Source organism: Eublepharis macularius, chromosome 6, assembly GCF_028583425.1.
Source record: "Eublepharis macularius isolate TG4126 chromosome 6, MPM_Emac_v1.0, whole genome shotgun sequence".
In the NCBI taxonomy this organism is placed as follows: Eukaryota; Metazoa; Chordata; class Lepidosauria; order Squamata; family Eublepharidae; genus Eublepharis; species Eublepharis macularius.
This window is the reverse complement of record NC_072795.1, coordinates 133,993,207-134,012,515: the sequence shown is the minus strand read 5'-3', so window position 1 is coordinate 134,012,515 and position 19,309 is coordinate 133,993,207.

Genomic DNA, 19,309 nt, shown 5'->3' with positions numbered 1-19,309 from the left:
TGATCCTGACAGATCTTGGTCAGCCCTCGTTAGTATTGGGATGGGAGACCACCAGCACTGAAAGGCTAAACAGACTTACTCCAGTCTGGTGGGGGAGAGTGCCCTCAAGTCACAGCTGACTTCTGGCGACCCCTAAGGGGCTTTCATGGCAAGAGACTCAGAGCGGAACTACAAGTGGCAAAAGGCACAGGTTGGACACTTGTCAGCTTCCCTCAAGTTTTGATGGGAAATGTAGGCAGCTTGGCAGCATGTTGGACAAGTGACAGCTTTAAAGCCCCTTGGACAGCAGTCAAGGTGCCAAGCTGCAAGACCAGGATGCCTACATTTCCCATCAAAACTTGAGGGAAGCTGACAAGGGTCCAGCCTGTGCCTTTTGTCACTTGTGGTCCCGCTCTAAGAGAGATGGTTTGCCATTGCCTGCCTCTGCAGCCCTGGTCTTCACTGGAGCTCTTCTGTCCAATTACTAAGCAAGGCCAACCCTGAGATCTGATGGGATCAGGCTCACCTGGGCTATCCAGGTCAGGAAATCGATGGGCTTAGACTGGAGTAACTCTGCTTAGGATTTCACTGCAGGGAAGCCTCGGGTTGCTACGCAGAGGCAGGCTCCTGAAAACCCCTGCAGGGGTCACCATAAGTTGCCTATGACTTGACAGCACTTTCCACTGCCCGAATTGCAGCGGAGTGGAACAGTCCAGGAGGGCACTTTTCGAAAGGAATAGGAGTGACTAATAGGACTGTGCCTGTGATGGTTATTGCGGGTACCGTCTTGCTTTTGCTGCACTGTCTCTTGACGTAGGTGTGATGCCCCTAGCACTTCATCCGTGACCCTACCTGAGAAGAGAAGAAGTAAGTCGCATTGATGTCCAGGGGGGCATTAGAACTGGCCTGACCTGGATGGCCCAGGCTTGCCTGATCTTGCCTGATCTTGGTCAGCCCTAGTTAGTACTGGGATGGGAGACCACCAGCACTGAAGGCCTAAGCAGACTTACTCCAGTCTGGTGAGGGAGAGTGCCTTCAAGTCACAGCTGACTTCTGGCGACCCCCAATGGGGCTTTCATGGCAAGAGGCTAAGAGAGATGGTTTGCCATTGCCTGCCTCTGCAGCCCTGGTCTTCGCTGGAGGTCTCCCATCCAATTACTAACCAAGGCCAACCCTGCTTAGCTTCTGAGATTTGATGAGATCAGGCTCACCTGGGCTATGCAGGTCAGGAAGTCAATGGGCTTAGACTGGAGTAACTCTGCTTTGTTGTTTTGAAGTCTTTTAAATATTTATAGTGAGACTCTTGGGATGTGATGTGGCATATCTGTCGAGAGGAATTTGGAGAAGTGCTTGGAGTGCTTTGCACTTTCCTTCGTGTCCTCTTTAAAGCTATATATATAAAAATATAAATTCTTAAAATTCCTTATTGATTTGGGATACTAGTTTTGCTTGATTGTTTAACTACAAAAGAGAGAGCCAATTAAGCCCCCCCCTGGAATAGGAACCACAAGGAAAGCAAAGGAACCACCTGCCAGAGAGTGGAACACAATATTACTATATCTAAGGCTGGAATACGTATTATCTGATTTGTTTTGTTTTTATATATTACTTTCTGGTATGAAAAGTGCCAAGTGCTGGAAGTGGAATCAAAGAACCATAAATATCATAATTACTAAAAATACAAATTATTACAAAGGTCTTTATCAACAATAAATACACCACTTAGAACCACAACTGGATGCAATAATCTTACACAGTACAGTTTTGAAAGTCCAACTGGTAAAGACACCATCCAAAGGAAGGTAAGTCGCCATTTCCAGGAATCTGCCCTCCTTCCCTCCTTTAAAATGCTAACAGCTACGCAGGAAGGGTTGACACCCTTTTTCTCCCCCCCCCAACAGCCCAGAGGTGAAGGGAAGCCAGTCATTTGCATTGGGTGAATGGAACCAGCCAGTGTGATCTAGATTTTTGCCTCCTCTGTCTGAGCCCTTCTGATCAGAAGTCTTCTCAGATCCTGAGCTGCTAAGGGACAGCATTTTTTTCCAAGTCAAGAAAAGATCCTCACTAGGTTTGTACCCAGGAGAAGAGAAGCCCGCCCTGATGCTGAATAGAGAGGCAGGTTTGGAAAGAACCAAAGATAAGGCTTTATTGCTCGACTAAAGACGCCTACCTTTTGTCCCCCCCCCTTTACATTTTAGCCGGGCTGCGATGGTTTTCATTTGTGGCCCCTCTTAGGAAACACGGCCCTCTGCTGCTCATACGCTGCTCATAGGCCTGAGATTTCTGGACTGTGTTACTAAACTTCAGCTTTATTTACTTCATTTATAGTCCACTTTTCTCCCGAAAGGGGGCCCAAAACATCTTATATCATTCTCCTTCTCATCTTCACAACAACCCTATGAGGTAGATCAAGGTGGGTTAGGGTTACCAGCCTCCAGGTAGTGGCTGGAGATTTCCTGGAATTACAACTCATCTCCAGGCCACAGAGTTCAGTTTACCTGGAGAAAATGGCTACTTGGGGGGGGGGTGGACTCTATGGAATTCTGCCATGCCGAGGTCCTTTCCCTCCCCACAACCCACTTTCTCCAGGTTTCCCGACAGTGCTGCGATTCGCGCCCGGATCCTGGCCTGGCGCAGTAACCACTGCACCGGGCAGCCTGGAGAAGCGCTTCTCTTGGCTGGAATCAGCGGCCAGGACTCGCCTGCGCTCACTTTCTTTCCGGCTGCGATGGAAACGAGCGCCTTGAGCAGCAGCGCAGCCCTGAGCTCGGCCGTTCCGAAAGAGGCGCCTCGCCCGGGCCCCGCCTGCAGCCCTCGCTATGCGGGCTCCAACTCCCCGGCCGCCCTGCCCTGCCCTGCCCTGCCCGGGGGCGCCTTGGCCTCTAAGCGCCAGAGGGGCGTCCGATCCAGCCACGCGACCCAGTCGGGGCTGCCCCAGAAGGGCGCCTTGGAACTACTGAGCGGCTCCACATTAACCTGAGCTGGAGATGCGCAAAGTTGGCGCCACGGAGAGCGCTTTCGCTTGGATTCCAGTAATGATAAAAAAGAGGACACAAAAGGTCTCTGGGACGGGGCTCTGCCGCCTCCTTCATTCCTTTTCACACCTCACAGGGATGCTTTTTTCATTCAGGTCCCCAGCCAGGCCGGCCTTGGCAGCCCCCTCCCCAGGACTCCCCGGCATTGTTACCACTTTTCCAAGCGGTTGCTGGGACTTGCCGAGAGGGGGGAACTTTCTTCCTTGATCGGAGAGAAGGCGGGAACAGGGGAATCCTAAGCAGGATTGCTCCAGGCTGAGCCCATTACTTTCCATGAGCTGAGATGGACTGACTCTGCTGAGGACTTCACTGTGATGGTTTCAGTGAAGGTTTCATGACTTGTGGACTTAGGAACTAAGGACTGTGGACATTAGGAAACAGGCCTTAATTTTTAACATAAGAGTGAGAGGAAATTTTGAAAACACTAATATTTGTGGAGAAAATTGGAAGCTTCCTTTTGGTTTATAGAGTTTTTCTTTATCTTTTCCATTACTTTTCTTTATCTGGTTTGTTGGTTTGTTTCTTATTTGTTTTGTAATTGCACGGGTTTTTCTTTTTTTACATAAAACTCGTAATTTAAGAAAAACTTTTCCAAATTGCTGGTTTCTTGGACACCTTGCTTCTGGGATTGGGGGACGTGGAAATAAATCTCTTTGGATGCAGCATGGTTTGTTCCCCAGGAAATCTACTTCCCTGCTTTGCCGTGGGAGCCTGCTGGGTGAGCTGGGAGCTGGTCAGGCGCTCTCAAACTAGCCTCCCTCGCAGGGCGGCAGTGAGGACGAAAGAGAAAAGGGGAGACTGAGCTGAGCCGCTTTGGATCCCCCTTGGGGAGAGACGCCGGGTCCGGGGGGTCTTCAGGGCGTGTCTGTTCCGTGCTGCCATCCGAGGGCAGATTCATTTGGGGATGAGCCGAGCCGGGTTCAGGCAGCCGGGCGGTCATTCACGATGCATGCCCCTCTGTGTCTTTTCCCTGCAGAAGACGCTTCCCGGGATCCTCGGCTGCTGGGGGCGGATTCCAGAGGCCGCAGCAGAAGGAAGCGGACCTCTTTCACCAGGGAACAGGTGGAGGTTCTGCTCAGTTTTTATGAAACTAACCGATATCCTGGATTTGAGCGGCGAGAGCACATTGCCTCGCTCATCAGAGTCTCTGAGGCCAGAGTGCAGGTAAGGAGGGAGGTGACGAGTTTCTCGGTGCCCAGCAGCCAAGGCCGGGCCCCCTACAGTCCAGGCCCAGGGAATGCAAGGCTCCACCTGCAGGCTTCCGAGGCCACTTCTGGTGCAGCTCCACAGGGCAGTCCTGAAGCTCGAGCCCGGGGGGAAGGAACCCAGTTTGTGCAAGGGCGAGCGCTTTCGGCTGGATCCCAGTAACGATAGAGAAAGAAAAGGGCTCGGCGTCGGGGCTGTGCCGCCTCCGTCGTTCTTTCCCACACCTCGCAGGGATGCTTTTTCCATTGAGGCCCTTCTGGCGTCTGTCTCCTTCCCCAGCCCTTGTCTCGCGTGAGCCAAAGGAAGCCGGATAAGCAGCCCAGCGTTGGCCTCCGCCCTTCTCTCCTTAAGTATTCCAATTCAGTGGCCCGATTGTGATGCTGCGATGATGTGATACACCTGGAGGGGGAAGGGAAGCTCTCTGCTTTTGCTGCTTCTGCAAAACTTAGCCCAAGAGGAGTACCCTGTTAGTCCGTCTGTAGCAGTGGACGAGAGCAGGAGTCCAGCAGCTCCTGCAAGACTCACAAAATCGCTGGTAGGGGGTGAGTTGTCGTGAGCCATTGTCCAGCCCACTCCTCAGATACAGCTAGCTACCACACAGTTCGTTCGTTTTATCGGTGCTACTGGACTCTTGCTCTTTTCCGGAAAACGTGACGATCTTTCAGGTGTTACTGGGCTCAAAACTTGCTCTTCTGTTGGTTTGGAATCTGCTGTTGATGATAACACAAGCCTAGATTTCTGTAACAATAATTGTAAACTGGCACACCAGTACTTGAAACATCAATTTTTAAATTTCTTCTTCGGTTTTTTAACATTCTTTTCAACTGATTTGCAAAGGAATGTCGTGCTTTCAAGCCATTTACAGGAGGACTTTTCAGTACGTTTTAAAATGCGCCCAAAGGACGTGGAAAGGCCAAAGTGTGATGTGTGACAGGTATTTGCACCCCTGCCTCCCCCCAAGGAATTGACGCCATCCTTTCTTCGGGAAGGTGGATTGGCTTGCAAAGGAAAGCACACGTTTAAACTCCCCCTCTGGCGAAGCGGGGATGAGAATCCCAGAGTGTCCAATCCCAGACCGATATTCCTACAGCCACAGTGACCAAGAGGTAAAGGGGACAATCTAGCCCTCAAGTCAGAGTTGACTTATGGCGACCCCTGGTGGGGTTTTCATGGCAAGAGCCAACAGAGGTGGTTTCCCTTTGCCTGCCTCACAGCCCTGCTCTTTGCTGGAGGTCTCCCATCCAGTTCCTAACCAAGGCCGACTCTGCTTAGCTTTCTAAGATCTGACATGATTAGGGTCTCTTGGCCTATCCAGGTCAGGGCAAAAGAGACTTTATCGGACATCTAATCCCTTGTAATACCTCTAATACCTAGGACACAGTATGCAGTCTTTAAACTGTAAAAGGATAAAACTTTCTTTCAGGGGTCGGTAAAATGAGTATCCAGCTTCCGGGGATTAAAGTGTAGGTGACTCGGGGAGGCGAGTGCAAAGCACCGCGTAAAAAGTCTGCCAAGAAAACGTCAGGATGCGACGTCCCCCCATGGGTCAGTCAGGACTCGGTGCTTGCACACCTTGACCTTGACCCTCCCTTCCATTCCCTTTCTGATTCAACCATATCGTTTCAGGTGGGTAGCCGTGTTGGACTGCAGGAAAACAGCAAGATTTTGCCTAACTCTCCCTTTGAAAAAGATCCTTGAGGAGAGGGGTCTCTAGGCAGGGATCTTCTGGGTTACACAAGACCTATTCAAAGCAAAGGGCTTTCAAGTACTTTTGATAAGCAGAGACTAGAACACTTGACCAGGTCACTGGATTGTAACCAGTGCTGGGGTTACTGCATATGAGTAACATTCAAACATTTTTGCATTCTAGCAGTGCAACCAGAGAGAGATCCTTGGATACCACAATCTACTTAGGACACTTTAGATGCGTGCAACTCTGAGAACTGCACCCTCTACGTTTTACCCTACAGAAATGAGACAGGCAGCAACAGAGCAGGGAGTGCGATAGGGGGATTTGTTCATTCAGAAGGACCACCGGAGGGGGGATGTCACACCAGCTTGTGTTGCAGTAGTTGATAAGGACCTCATTCTGTGGTTTGGTAACAACAGCAATGGTTAAGGTAAGTAACGAATCTTTAACGGGTAGTTAGCATTGAACTCAGGTGCCATAAGCACAACTGGCCATAAACCCAGCGTCATCAGCCTTTTGCCCAGAGCCCTTCCGCGGGCTCAAGTGGAGACCGATTTGCAGCCAGTTTCAGAGGATAGCACTGGACTGCCTCAGCAAAAACGAAGGAGCCCCCCTTCTAAGAGCAAGAGATTTATGTAAGTTTAAACATTCATGGACCAGAACATCCAGGGTGCTGGATGTTTGGGCCGTTTTAAGAAGTACACATAACTAAAATCTAGTTTGTGTATTTTATTACAAATCAATAAATTACAAAAACACACTAGCGCCTTTATTATCGATCAGTATACACGAGATAATACCAAACATGCAGAAAGTCACAACCTTAAAATGTTTGATTTGCAGCCCACCACCATAAAAACATGTTATCCCAGAACGCTCCCCCCCCTCAGTAAAACATTAAAATATTAAGTGCCTGCACGAACAAAAGTGTTGCTAAGTATTCTTGTCACGTGTTTAAGTGTTTATTGCTACCACAAAGTGCCGTTTTGTTTTATCCATAAAGTTATTGCCCACGCCGTTGCCCGTACGTCATTGCACATCATATCTCAACATATAAAAAGCTTTTGTTTTTCAAAATAAAGAGAGCTCCGATGAGCTCGGAAGGTTGATGTTGATGTCCTTTTGGTTGAGTTGTGGCCTCTGTTCTGGGCTAGACTCCCCAGTTCCCAACCCCCGTTCCCTCCTGCCACACTCTAAGATGCTTCTAGTGGGAGGTCAATAAGGAACACCACTAGACTTCACTTCCACCAGAGCCAAGGCAGTCCCGATCGTCTCTCTGAGTGCATGAAAAGGTTCAATACATCATGGCTTGTCAGTGCTCGGCAGTCTCTGCAGGCAATGGGAAGACCAGTCAGGAATCCAAAGCAAACGGGTGTTAAAAACCGAAAGGCCACCTGCAAAACACGGACTGAAGTGATCCAGGCGAGAGGGCCAAGGCTGAAGTGCAGAAGAGGAGGAGTCCCGGATGCCCTCATCTTTGGTAGGGTCCAGCTGGCAGCTCCAGAATGCGGAGATCTTCGCTGCTCAGCTCGGGCAGAGGGGCGCCAGGCTGAAGTCCCGCCACAGGCTGCCCAGGTAGGACGGGCGGCATAGCTTGCTGGGGCACTTCTGGATTGATACAGGGGGAGGCTGGAGGAGGAGCCATGCCAAGGATGGAGCCAGTGGAGGAGCCGGGCATGCGTGGTCCCTGTGCCGCCTGGCCTGGAATTCCAGAAGGGCCCTGTGGGGGTGCCCCGTAAATGTAGAACTGGCCCCCCAGAGCTGGATTTCCAGGGGGCCACTGGGAGAAAGAGGCCTGGGGCTGCTGCGCTGGCATACAGAGAGGAGACAATCCTGGCTGGGCCTGGTAGCATCCTCCCTGTAGGTTCCTGTTTTGTGTAGGGGAGGGGAAGGTCTTGTTTTTCTTTTGCGCGGGATCCCTGGCCCGTCGGTTCTGAAACCAGACCTGCAGCGGGGGGAGAAGCAAAGTGTTCAATGACTCTTAAGGGAAACTTCCACTTTTCCAAACTAAAATCTGTGACTGCTCATCACCAATGCTGACCCTACGCAAGACACCCTCCACGTAACACGCATTAGATGCCCCAGCCTGTCCTCTGCAAGTCTTAAGGGGCAAATAAATCAGAGGTATTCTATGTGCTCCTTTGAATTCATTTACTTCCCTTTTGTGACATCAGCATTACCTATAGTTCAGCATGCACACGTGTTGTTAGCCAGCTGCAGAGAGAGAGAGAGAGAGAGAGAGAGAGAGAGAGAGAGAGAGAGAGAGAATATTCCTCCTTAAACATTCAGTTTTGCAGAAAGCCAAGAGAGCTCAGCTCTTGATTTTCTGCAAATCATGCAACACTCTGGGAGGACACAGATGTTCAGGCAGATGTTGATTTTGCCTACGCCATTCAGTTATTCAAACGGCACTTAAACACAGGCTAACGAGGTAAAACAGACACAGGAATATCCGAGGAAACGGAAACTCGTCACCTCCCTCCTTACCTGCACTCTGGCCTCGGATACTTTGATGAGGGCTGCGATGTGCTCCCGCAGCTCAAATCCCGGGTAATGATTCATTTTATAGAAACTAATGAGAACCTCCACCTGTTCCTTGCTGAAAGAGGTCCGCTTCCTTCTGCTGCGGCCTCTGGAATCCGCCCCCAGCAGCCGAGGATCCCGGGAAGGGTCTTCTGCAGGGAAAAGACACAGAGGGGCATGTATCGTGAATGACCGCCCGGCTGCCTGAACCCGGCTCGGCTCATCCCCAAACGAATCTGCCCTCGGATGGCAGCACGGAACAGACACGCCCTGAAGACCCCCGGACCCGGTGTCTCTCCCCAAGGGGGACCCAAAGCGGCTCAGCTCAGTCTCCCCTTTTCTCTTTCGTCCTCACTGCCGCCCTGCGAGGGAGGCTAGTTTGAGAGCGCCTGACCAGCTCCCAGCTCGCCCAGCAGGCTCCCACGGCAAAGCAGGGAAGCAGATTTCCTGGGGAGCAAACCATGCTGCGTCCAAAGAGATTTATTTCCACGTCTCCCAATCCCAGAAGCAAGGCGTCCAAGAAACCAGCAATTTGGAAAAGTTCTTTTTTCAATTACTAGTTTTATGTTAAAAAAACCCGTGCAATTACAAAACAAATAAGAAACAAACCAACAAACCAGACAAAGAAAAGTAATGGAAAAGATAAAGAAAAACTGTATCAACTAAAAGGAAGCTTCCAATTTTCTCAACAAATATTAGTGTTTTCAAAATTTCCTCTCACTCTTATGTTAAAAATTAAGGCCGTTTCTCTAATGTCCACAGTCCTTAGTTCCTAAATCCACAAGTCATGAAACCATCACTGTCCATTTCATGTCAAATATGAAACAATAAAAGGACAGTGAAGTCCTCAGCAGAGTCAGCCCGTCTCAGCCCATGGAAAGTAATGGGCTCAGCCTGGAACTATCCTGCTTAGGCTTCCCCTGTTCCCGCCTTCTCTCCGATCAACGAAGAAAGTTCCCCCCTCTTGGCAAGTCCCAGCAACCGCCTGGAAAAGTGGTACCAATGCCGGGGAGTCCTGGGGAGGGGGCTGCCGAGGCCGGCCTGGCCCGGAAAGGTGTGAACAGCTCAGTTCTCCCCCCAACACGGGAATTTCCTGCCAATTTAGATGCAGCAACCAAAGCAAAGGTCAATAAAAACCAACTAAAGGGAGAGCGCGATCCTTCGGAGATGGCCCTCGCCATAGGATTGCACTGCGTTAGTCTCCAAGGTGCCCCTGGATACAGACGGAGCCACTTCTCCCCTCGAGGAATACTCGCCAGGCGGGAGAGAGGGAAAGAGGAGCCAAGGGAATCCGGAAAGAAGCGCGTCTGGGGCGGCCCCTTGAGGCCTCAGCAGGGGGATTTGCCCCACCAGCCTCAGAAAACCCAGCCCGGCCCGCTCCCCCCCCCCGAGGCGCCGCGGCTCTTACCGCCTCCTGGCCCTGCTCCTGCGCCGGCTGCTCCTTCCATCGCACGGTGCTGGGGGCGCGTCTTCTGCTCTGGCCGCTCTCCCGACGGGGCTCCCGCTCAGCTCGACGGGACCGTAAAGACGAAAGAGACAATGGGGCGGTCTAGGCCAAAGGTGCTCCTGCTGCGCCTTCCAGGCCTCGGAGATCCGGCATGAAGAGCAGCCCCGCCGGCAGCCTTTTATTGCCCCCGGGCCCTGCCCCCCCTGTCCATGCCCCTGCCCCTGCCCCGCCCCGCCCTCCTCCTGCCAATGGGGCTGGCCTGGGAGGGCTTTGACGCTCTCGGCTCGGGAGGGGCTTTGCTGCCCCTTGTTGGAGCTGCTCAGAAAGGATCTTGGCCACACAGCGCAGCTGCCAGTGCCGGCCTCCCTCCCCTTACTTCTGGGAGACCCAGGACACTTTCCTGGGAGTAAGCACCCTGGACTCAGACCTGAAATGGTTCTTGCTTTCTCTCTCTCTCTCTTGTTTTTGGAAGAGTTTTTTGTAAGAGCACGTAGTCACTCTGTACACTGAAAATTTAATATTGATAAAATACATATTGAGAATAGACACCAGGGATATTTCCATCCCCGCAGCTGTGGGCCTGCCCCTTTCTGCATTGTCCCGTAGATCCCCTGGCAGCAGCCCTGAGGAGGGCTCCTTTCCATGCACCACCCCTTCGCAGCAGCCCTCCCGAGAGACCCGCATTGGTGGACGCCTTCAAGCAGCCCGTTTACTTTCTAGCCCCCTGGACAGCGCCTCCCCCAAAGGCTCTGCCGAGACGGAGAACTATCGATTATTCAGCACCGTGGACAACGCACGCCCCGCAAAGGTCCTGCCTGCACTTTCATAGGAGGTCCATACAAATAAACCGCCCAGATAAAGCAAGCCACCGTCACCCAGAGTGCCAGAATCCCAGCAGGCCTGCCCTAGAACTCTTTCCCTGCTTTTGAGATGTGGTGTCCCCCCCCCCCGCCCGCACACGGATGAGCCAACGTGGGATTCGACCCTGAGCTGGAACAGAAAGATTCAACTTCAGCAGCTCCTTAAAAGCTAAGAGGACTTTCTAAGCAGAGTCAAAGCTCTCTTCTTTGGACACAAGAAGGAATGGGACCGAAACAACCCGGTGTTCGTGATTTGATTTTTATACTTCATTGATACCCTTTTCTCCCTCCTGAGGACACTGAATGGGTTACCACAGCCCCCCCCTCTCCATTTGATCTTCACAACAACAACAAGACTTTAGGGAGAGTGAAGGTTGCCCTCTCCAGGTTTGGGTGCAGAGTCTGGAGATGGCCGGGTTTGGGAAGGGCTGGAGCCTCAGAGGGGTCTCATAAATACTGGCCGTGCTTAGACTGCTACAGAGCGGCATTCGAGGCAAACGCAGCCATTTTCTCCCGGGGAACTGGCCTCTGTCATCCGGAGATCAGGCGTCAGTCCGGCAGGTCTCCAGGCTTCCCCTGAAGGCTGGCAACCCCAGGGGGTGTGGAGATGCCGGTACAATACCGGTCCAACAGTACGGACTGATTTCATTTTCAGGTTCCGGTTTTAGCTCTGAAGAAGCTGCCACTGCCCCCTTTTCTGTGCACGCACAAACACCCCCCACAGTGAAAAAATAATGCAAGCGGGATGGTTTGATTCAGCTTCTCTGGTAACAATTGAAAATATATTTAAGTGTATGAATAACCAAAGAATCTGCAGATGTCAACCCTGCGCAGGCTCTCTGTCCTTGGTCCACTCATGTCTGTTTCAAACCCCTTTCCTTGTCTCTGCTGCGATGTATTGAATGTCTGGATTCTGGCTTGCTGCTCAGAGGGTCCCCCACTGGACGGCAGGGCAGAGCAGGGATTCGCGCCCAGAGCCTGGCCTGGCGCACTAACCACTGCACCGTGCAGCCTGGAGAAGCGCTTCCCTTGGCCGGGCTCAGCGGCCAGGACTCGCCTGCGCTCCCTTTCTCTCTGGCTGTGATGGAAACGAGCGCCTTGAAACTGCCACGGAGCAGCAGCGCAGCCCTGAGCTGGACCCGCCTGCAGCCCTCGCTATGCGGGCTCCAACTCCCCGGCCGCCCTGCCCTGCCCTGCCCGGGGGCGCCTTTTCCTCTAAGCGCCAGAGGGGCGTCGGATCCAGCCACGTGACCCAGTCGGGGCTGCCCCAGAAGGGCGCCTTAAAACTACTGAGCGGCTCCACATTAACCTGAGCTGGAGATGCGCAAAGTTTGCCCAACAGAGAGCGCTTTCGGTTGGATTCTAGTAATGATAAAAAAAGAGAGAACACAAAAGGGCTCGGGGACGGGGCTCTGCCGCCTCCTTCGTTCCTTTTCACACCTCGGTGGGAGGCTTTTTCCATTCAGGCCCTTATGACATCTCTCCCCCCCCCCTTTGTCTTGCATGAGCCAAAGGAAGCCAGATAAGCAGCCCAGCGTTGGCCTCCGCCCTTCTCTCCTTAAGTGTTCGAATTCAGTGGGGCAAGGTGAGTCAGCCTGGCCCATTCTGATGCTGTGATAATGTGATACACCTGGAGGGGGAAGGGAAGCTCTCTGCTTTTGCTGCTTCTGCAAAACTTAGCCCAAGAGGAGTACCCTGTTAGTCCCTCTGTAGCAGTAGAAAAGATCAGGAGTCCAGCACCTCCTACAAGACTAAAAAATCGCTGGTAGGGGCTGAGTTGTCCTGAGCCATTGCCCAGCCCACTCCTCAGATACAGCTAGCTACCACACAGTTCGTTCGTTTTATCGGTGCTACTGGACTCTTGATCTTTTCTGGAAAACGTGATGATCTTTCAGGTGTTACTGGGCTCAAAACTTGCTCTTCTGTTACAAACAAAACTGGTTTGGAAACTGCTGTTGATGATAACACAAGCCTAGGTCTCTGTAACAATAATGGTAAACTGGCACACCAGTACTTGAAACATCAATTTTTTAAATTTCTTCGGTTTTTAAAAATTCTTTTCAAATGATTTACAAAGGTATGTCCTGCTTTAAAGCAATTTACACATGGACATTTTAATACATTTCAGAATGCAGCAAAAGTATGTGAAAAGGCAAAGAGTGATGTGTGACATGTATTTGCACCCCAGCCTGCCCCCAAGGAATTTACGCAATCCAATCTTCACCAAACCCCTGTGAGGTGGACTGGCTTGCAAGGGAAGAACATGTTCAAAGTCTCCCTCTGGCTAAGCAGGGATGTGATCCCCACCAGAGTGTCCAGTCCAAGACCGATATTCAAACAGCCGCTGTGTCCAAGAGGTAAAAGGGACAATGAAGATGAAATCTAGCCCTCTAGTCAGAGTTGACTTATGGGGTTTTCTTGGCAAGAGCCAACAGAGGTGGTTTCCCTTTGCCTGCCTCACAGGCCTGCTCTTTGCTGGAGGTCTCCCATCCGGTTACTAACCAAGGCCGATTCTGCTTAGCTTTCTAAGATCTGACAGGATTAGGATCTCCTGGCCTATCCAGATAAGGGCAGAAAAGGCTTCGTAGGACATCTAATCCCTTCTTTGGGGCAGGGAATTGAAAGCAAAACCACTCCTGACAGATGGCTGTTCAGTCTCCACTTGATGTTTTCCAGCAAGAGAAACCCACACACATACAGTTTTGTCACTTTGATGAAGTTTCTTCGAATCCATACTTGGTGGAGGAGAGTGCCCTCAAGTCAGAGCTGACTTACGGTGACCCCTGCTCAGGTTTTGATGGCAAGAGACCCACAGAGGTGGTTTGCTGTTGCCTGTCTTTGCAGCCCTGGTCTCGGTTGGAAGTCTCCAATCCAATTCCTCAGCAAGGCTGACCTTGCTTAGCTTTTGAGATCTGACCAGATCAGGCTCACCTGGGCGACCCAGTGCAGGGCAATGGAAATTGACCCACCTGTCAATGGAGCCAGTCACATACCTGCCGCCCCTTTGCACATTGTCGAGTCCCCAGGCTTGGCTTGGGGTCTGCTCCCTGTGTCCCGTGTCACAGTCACACTTGACTTACGGGCCCTTCTCAGTTCCCAGGTGTGTGATGCCAGGTAAGAGCGTAAGAACTCGGACCGGCGATCCACCTACTTCAGCCTCCTGTTTCATGGAGCAGCTAAGCAGTGGTGGGCAGTGACTGTGGCACTTCAAACCTGACTCGCCCAGATCCTAGTGTAACCACTATACCACACTGTCACAGAGAAAGGCCTTCAGCCTCCCACCCCCATGCAATTTCCCTGACCAGCTGTGCTCCCGGCTGCAGGATAGGGCTCTTCTTTGAGAGGTGGTGGTGACGAGTGCCCTCAAGTCATAGCTGACTTATGGCCACCCCTGGTGGGATCTGACAGAGGTGGTTGGCCATTGCCTGCCTCTGCAACCCTGGCCTTCCTCCCATCCAGTTACTAACCAAGGCGGACCCTGCTTTGCTTCTGAGATTGGAGGAGATGAGGCTCACCTGGGCTATCCAGGTCAAGGCCATCTCTGAAACTCCTACACATTTTGATGGATGAGTGCAAATAATGCTGTGGAATTACGCTGTGCTGATTAAAGAGGCAAAAACTTTTATTTGAGGAAATTACATACTTGAGAGTAAAGAGGGGAGAGAGATTCCTTGCTATCTGACTACATCTTTTAGAGAGAGATAGAAGAAGTGTGGCAGGAGAGAGAAGAAGCAGGATATTGCCCTGTTTAGCCCAATAGGAGAGAAGACAAGGAAATGACCCCCAGGAAACAAGAGAGGTGCTACTCTCACTGTCCTAACTAAGTGATCCTTGCTGCCCCCTGCATGGTAGGCTCTTCTTACTTCTTGCTGCTGCAGTACACCAGACATTGTTATTTCTAACAAGGAGAACAAATGGAAAAGTTCACTTTCTATTTTGTGTGTGTGGGGGGGGGGGGGGAAAGACTGAGAATTCTTTCCAGCTGGAAACAAGCCTTGGAATTCTCATTAGAGTTCTGCCCTTCTAACGCCATCGAATTCAATGGACAGACAAGGGGGGGGGACTCTGCTAGGAATTGCATGATAAATGAGGGCTGGAAAATGACAGGGAGGGGAGAGAGAGCTTGGGCAAAGGGTGTGCAAATACCTGAACTGGAGAGAGCTAATTTAAATTTGACTTAATATGTCGAATCCACCATTTAGAACAGTTAGGAAACAAATGTTAGAATTATACAATAAACAGTGTCTGAAGGAGGGCGGAACGTGCTTGAATCTCATGCTATTTTTTAAAAAAGAGTGGGCCTATTTTACTTAATCTTTTAAGAAACGCCCTAATTTGGCTGTGTTGACAACTGTGCATTTATGTGAATAAACCCCAGTTATGTGAATTTTAAAACTCCGCTGTGGTCCAGTTGGCAGACCCGTTGTGCCCAACGCCTTACCACGCTGTGTAAGGTTCTCCCGTCAAAAGACTGCTAGAAGATGAATGACTGATTCCTTACTAAATAGGTGTCTCTGGCTAGTGGTTACACTGGAGCAGACATGGAAGCTACAAGACTGCTAAGCTGACCAACAGTCCATGGTGACAGCAGGTGTATATGGGGCAAGACTAGCAGCTGGGAATTCACAAGAGCCTGGTAAAGAGATATGAGGGAGCAGCTGAAAGCCCAACTGATGTCGCCCTTTGCTTAATGAACACAGCAACTAGCATTCAGTGGTATACTGCCCCTAAAGAGGGAGGTTCCATTTCAATGGCTAATAGCCATTGATAGACCTTTGCAAACAGGAGCGCTCTCGACTTCCCCGTGTTTCCTGCCTTTGTGCCACTTGACTGCAATGTGCCACAGCCATCCGAGGACACCCACAATCCTCCAGCACTGGCAGCAATAGACACGGTAAAGTTTATGGAGGTTTGCATGACTATTAAGGCCGAACTGCGATGCTGGTGGGGACAGAGATACTACTGCAGCCCGTTGCTAGCCGGGGCTGGGCTCTGGGCTCGACCAAATCCCTAAGCATCCCTCGCTGGATAATTGTGTGATCGCGTTAGAGGTACACGTGTCCTCTGAAGAAGGGGCCTTTTCCTAAGCTGAGCTTGTGAATGTGAGCCAGTGGAGCATCGGGGAGAAAGATGAAGGCCAGTCTCATGGCCGCCAGCAGTTTGGTGAGGGATCTGATTCGCATCCCATGTTTCTTCCCAAGCGAGACCCAGAGCAGCTTCCAACATGATTCTCCTCTGCACCGTTTCATTCTCACAAGAGGCCATCAGAGCAGGGCCAGATCTACGGGTGCCAGTGCCCAGCGTGCTCCTGGGGCTGGCAACTGCGCCCGGCGCCCCCTCTTTGGCGGCGCGGGGGGCAGACTGCCCCCCCGCCCCCCCCCGTAGATCTGGCCCTGCTTCAGAGGTCCTGTAGGGCTTAGAGTCTCTCTGCCCTTTCTTCACAGGGATCTGACCCTTGTTCTCCCATTGTGCTTCCACGTGCGCTGCTAGGCAGGCGGAGGACACTTGGATACAAGACCACACAGAAAGCAGGTCACTTGAGCGTCCCCATGTAGGATGTCTTGCGGAGAGAGACTCTGAGAGAGAGGAATTGTCTCAAAGTCAAGGCTGAGAGGTGATTTGAACCCGCGTCTCCCAGATCCTAGCTTGGTTCTCTGAACAGGACTCCACACTGTCTTTCCCAGCTGAAACAAGCCCCTATTCTTTCAGTCTCCGCTGTAATAGCAGGGCCATAGTTTCGGCCTACCTTTCAATGTATAGTGAACGTTTTGAATGCTCAAGAAAAGCATGGACCCTAGAGAGGAAGAGGTACCAGACTGCGCACTTCTTGCAAGGGTTATATCATGCAGAAGACTCTAGAAAGTTGAGTCCAGTGACAAACGTTTATTTCAGCAGGAGCTTTTGTGAGTCAGAGTTTACTCTTTCAGATACAATGGAAGCTGGCCATACAGTCTCTGTAACTTTTAATTTAATTTGAAGATAGAGAAAATGAAATAAAGAAGCCAGACCAGAGATACAGAAAAGTTAGGCACCCCCTCATGCACACAGCACTTGACACAGAAGAACAAGAAATCTTGACAGCATTTCTTATCCTGGTTGTTGCCATTTTAACCAATGAAGGTGATAAGAAGACACTGTATTTCAGGCCAGTGGAGGCGACGCCTATTCACCGCCTGGGGAGGTGTGGGGGGGGGGGAAGAGGGCTGACCTGCTTTGCCAAAGGCTTGGATTTTGCTGCGTCCTTTGAGAAACGCTGCCTCTCACACAGTATTCTTACAGTGAGGTCTTGACAAAGGTCTGCATCATACTAAACCTGGGGTTCCTTCGGGGTTATGCAAAGGGCATCCATATGAACATATGGGATATTTCTTGCATTTTATGATGTGGTTGTAACCTGCCTTGGCCCCCCTACCCAATCTGTCTAGGGTGGTGTGAGCCTGCTCTCATCAGATCTCAGAAGCTAAGCAGGGTCGGCCTTGGTTGGAAATGGGGTGGGAGACCTCCAATGAAGAGGAGGGTTGCAGAGCCAGGCAATGGCAAACCACCTCTGTAAGATCCCACCAGGGGTGGCCACAAGTCAGCAATGACTTGAGGGCACTCTCTACCACCAAGGTAAACAAACAAACAGCGATTGCTTTTGGGGCCAGTCTGTATGTGGTAAGGGAGCTTGTAAGCTATGCCAAACTTCCCATGGGTTTAACTTGAAACCCTGTCACCTTTCCGAATTTATATCTCTCACCCTGTGGAAGAACTAGCACTATAGCTACAGTAGAGGTCTGGCCGAAACAGAAAAACGAAACTGGCCTTTTTGGTCTATCATCCTTTCCCCTTGCAGACCCCTGCCATTGTCCCCGAGAGTCCCTTTTCCTCAGGAGAAGCATTTTGGGGAGGTCAGAGGACTGCCCTCGAAGGAAGGGGACCGGAAGTTTCCCTTCTGCTGATGGAAAATGTCGTCTGGATCCAAGTCCAACAATCTTGGATTGTTTTGGGTGGCCTGAATAGAAGGCATTACACAGCTTTTGTTTGGGGATTTTTCTTGGGACAAATGCTGCTTCCTGAAGCATTTGTAGACTGAACATGTCCTGGTTCTGCAGGCCTGCTAACCACAGTACTGCCATCTTGTTTTTAACTGCTGTATTTTCCAGTCTGTGTTCCCAGGACGGCCTTATGTAGCACGGCTAGCCACAGGCCTTGGAGGAGTCTCACTTTTGCAGTCCCAAACCTCTGCTTTCTCTCGACTTTGTGGGGGGGGGGCATTAGAGAGGAGGGTTTGATATATTGCAACATGGAACTAACACGTCACTCTCAACAAAGCTTTGTGTTCAGCCAGAAGCTTCCTTGCCTTTGGGTTTACTATGGACACCGGTACTTTGAATAGAATCTTTCAATAAAGACCCTTTTGACTCAAGAGACCTTGGAGTTCTTGCAGCAAGGGGTGGGAGACGAAATCAGAGTAACTGGAATTCCACAGACTGACAGGTTCTTCCGGACACAAAGGTGGGCGCCTGCACGTGCAGGAGGGATGCCTGTTCTTTGTGACGCGTGAGCAGGTCCACCCTGCCCTTCTCCCCCACGGGAACCCAAAGCACCTTCCCTTGTTCTCCTCATTTCCATTTCATCTGCAAAAACCGGTGCAGGAGATGAGGCTGAGAGTGGGCGGCTGGCCCAGGGACACCCCAGCTTCCATGATCCAAACCTGACTGCGGTAATGATGTTTATAGCGAAAGCTACTAAGGAAAGCTCTTTGCCAAACACCAGGGCGCTTGGTCCTATTGCATGTGGATATTGGCTCTAGGGGAAAAGGGAGACCCAAAAGGAGATGGCTGGGCCCAATCAAAGAAGCCACGCCCTCCAGTCTGCAGGATCTGAACAATCCTGATGCAAAAGACGCCCCATGGCAAGAGGACTGCTGTGGTTCATGTCCCCCCCCCCCCCGCCCTTCAAGCCATTGAACAGGAGGCCTGGCATTCAAAGACAGACCCGCCCCCTGTGATTAGGTTAGGGTCCCTGGAGATAGAGAAGGCGAGAGCCCCGCCCCCTGGAAGTTAGAGGGAAAGGGAGGGGGAAGAGTTGGCAGAAAGGGAGCCTCTCCGCTGCCCCCCTCCCATTCTAGCCCAGGAATTACACAGGGCCACCTGGCCAAGACCCCAAGATAAGAGGAGAGACTGTTGCAATGTGACCCCACCCCCTGAAAGGGGAGGCCAAGAAGACAGATTTTGATTCAGGATTTTTAAAAATTAAATTTATTTAAATAAAATAAATATTTATTTAATATATTTTTAAAATTTGGCTCACAAGAAGCATATGATGAGAAGATTTGCACCCGTGCTCAGTGGTGCCTCCCCTCCCCCTTGTGGAATGGTCTGGCTGGGAAGGTTCCAAAGCCCCCCCACACACACACACATTTCTGTCCTTCTGCAAACTGTATAAACCAAAATGTCCAGGGGGGCATTAGACCTGGCCTGACCTGGATGGCCCAGGCTTGCCAGATCTTGCCTGATCTTGGTCAGCCCTCATTAGTACTGGGATGGGAGATCACCAGCACTGAAAGGCTAAACAGACTTACTCC